The sequence below is a fragment of the Carassius auratus genome, unplaced genomic scaffold (assembly GCF_003368295.1).
Source record: "Carassius auratus strain Wakin unplaced genomic scaffold, ASM336829v1 scaf_tig00050865, whole genome shotgun sequence".
Lineage (NCBI taxonomy): Eukaryota > Metazoa > Chordata > Actinopteri > Cypriniformes > Cyprinidae > Carassius > Carassius auratus.
In genome coordinates this window covers 45,001-47,486 of record NW_020527173.1, presented here as the reverse complement: position 1 = coordinate 47,486, position 2,486 = coordinate 45,001, and the positions used below count along the sequence as shown (strand labels likewise).

Below are 2,486 nucleotides of genomic sequence, written 5' to 3'. Positions count from 1 at the left end.
TAAGTAGGAAAGAAACCCAAAAGCTTAAAGCACCTGGTATTCCTAGGCAGTCTCTCATAAAAGTACTAACCAGACCTAAACCTGCTAAGATTCAGAGATCGGGCATTGACTTCTTTTTTTTATTTTTTTGATTTTTTTTAAAATGAAAGATATTAAATCGTGAAATTTTCCAAAAAAGATTAAAGCACCTGGTATTCCCAGGCAGTCTCCCATCCAGTACTAACCAGGCCCAAACCTGCAAATATTCAGAGATCGGCATGGACTCTATTTTTTGGCAAAATTATTATATACTAAGTGAAAAATTTCCAAAAAGCTTACAGCACCTGGTATTCCCAGGCAGTCTCCCATCCATGTACTAACCAGGCCAAACCTGCTAATATTCAGAGATCGGCATTGACTCTATTTTTTGGCAAAATTATTATATACTAAGTGAAAATTTCCAAAAAGCTTACAGCACCTGGTATTCCCAGGCGGTCTCCCATCCAAGTACTAACCAGCCCAAACCTGCTTAGCTTCCGAGATCAGACAGATCGGGCATAGCCAGGTTGGTATGGCCTAAGCGAAGTCTGCTGCAAAGAGAGGGCTATTTAAAGACCAGCCAATCTTATCGCCAGTACATTATATAAGTAGGAAAGAAAAACCAAAAGCTTAAAGCACCTGGTATTCCTAGGCAGTCTCTCATAAAAGTACTAACCAGACCTAAACCTGCTAGATTCAGAGATCGGGCATTGACTCTTTTTTTTATTTTTTTTTTAATTGAAAGATATTATATAATTCGTGAATTTTCCAAAAAGATTAAAGCACCTGGTATTCCCAGGCAGTCTCCCATCCAGTGTACTAACCAGGCCCAAACCTGCAAATATTCAGAGATCGGGCATGACTCATTTTTGGCAAAATTATTATATACTAAGTGAAAAATTTCCAAAAGCTTAAAGCACCTGGTATTCCCAGGCAGTCTCCCATCCATGTACTAACCAGCACAAACCTGCTAATATTCAGAGATCGGGCATTGACTCTATTTTTTGGCAAAATTATTATATACTAAGTGAAAAATTCCAAAAAGCTTACAGCACCTGGTATTCCCAGGCGGTCTCCCATCCAAGTACTAACCAGGCCCAAACCTGCTTAGCTTCCGAGATCAGACGAGATCGGGCATAGCCAGGATGGTATGGCCGTAAGCGAAGTCTGCTGCAAAGAGAGGGCTATTTAAAGACCAGCCAATCTTATCGCCAGTACATTATATAAGTAGGAAAGAAACCCAAAAGCTTAAAGCACCTGGTATTCCTAGGCAGTCTCTCATAAAAGTACTAACCAGACCTAAACCTGCTAAGATTCAGAGATCGGGCATTGACTCTTTTTTTTTTTAATGAAAGATTATTATATAATTCGTAAAATTTCCAAAAAGATTAAAGCACCTGGTATTCCCAGGCAGTCTCCCATCCATGTACTAACCAGGCCCAAACCTGCTAATATTCAGAGATCGGGCATTGACTTCTATTTTTTGGCAAAATATTATATACTAAGTGAAAAAATTCCAAAAAGCTTACAGCACCGGTATTCCCAGGCGGTCTCCATCCAAGTACTAACCAGGCCCAAACCTGCTTAGCTTCCGAGATCAGACGAGATCGGGCATAGCCAGGTTGGTATGGCCGTAAGCGAAGACTGCTTGCAAAGAGAGGGCTATTTAAAGACCAGCCAATCTAATCGCCAGTACATTATATAAGTAGGAAAGAAAACCCAAAAGCTTAAAGCACCTGGTATTCCTAGGCATCTCTCATCAAAGTACTAACCAGACCTAAACCTGCTAAGATTCAGAGATCGGGCATTGACTCTTTTTTTTTTTTTTTTTTTAATGAAAGATTATTATATAATTCGTGAAAATTTTCCAAAAAGATTAAAGCACCTGGTATTCCCAAGCAATCTCCCATCCATGTACTAACCAGGCCCAAACCTGCTAATATTCAGAGATCGGGCATTGACTCTATTTTTTGGCAAAATTATTATATACTAAGTGAAAAATTTCCAAAAAGCTTACAGCACCTGGTATTCCCAGGCGGTCTCCCATCCAAGTACTAACCAGGCCCAAACCTGCTTAGCTTCCGAGATCAGACGAGATCGGGCATAGCCAGGTTGGTATGGCCGTAAGCGAAGTCTGCTGCAAAGAGAGGCTATTTAAAGACCAGCCAATCTTATCGCCAGTACATTATATAAGTAGGAAAGAAAACCCAAAAGCTTAAAGCACCTGGTATTCCTAGGCAGTCTCTCATAAAAGTACTAACCAGACCTAAACCTGCTAAGATTCAGAGATCGGGCATTGACTCTTTTTTTTTTTTAATGAAAGATTATTATATAATTCGTGAAATTTTCCAAAAAGATTAAAGCACCTGGTATTCCCAGGCAGTCTCCCATCCATGTACTAACCAGGCCCAAACCTGCAAATATTCAGAGATCGGGCATTGACTCTATTTTTTGGCAAAATTATTATA

General features: G+C 39.8%; 3 non-coding genes and 1 pseudogene across 3 annotated transcripts; all 4 read right to left on the bottom strand.

Annotated features, from left to right (window-relative positions):
* Nucleotides 1-445: 445 nt before the first annotated feature.
* Nucleotides 446-561, bottom strand: LOC113089691 (uncharacterized; annotated as a pseudogene).
* A 500-nt stretch (nt 562-1,061) lies between these two features.
* Nucleotides 1,062-1,180, bottom strand: LOC113089715 (5S ribosomal RNA). The gene has a single exon (XR_003286668.1). It is a non-coding gene; the product is annotated as a 5S ribosomal RNA (ribosomal RNA).
* Nucleotides 1,181-1,540: 360 nt separating this feature from the next.
* Nucleotides 1,541-1,657, bottom strand: LOC113089665 (5S ribosomal RNA). The gene has a single exon (XR_003286627.1). It is a non-coding gene; the product is annotated as a 5S ribosomal RNA (ribosomal RNA).
* Nucleotides 1,658-2,028: 371 nt separating this feature from the next.
* Nucleotides 2,029-2,147, bottom strand: LOC113089695 (5S ribosomal RNA). Its single transcript, XR_003286649.1, has one exon. It is a non-coding gene; the product is annotated as a 5S ribosomal RNA (ribosomal RNA).
* Between the last annotated feature and the right edge of the window lie 339 nt (nt 2,148-2,486).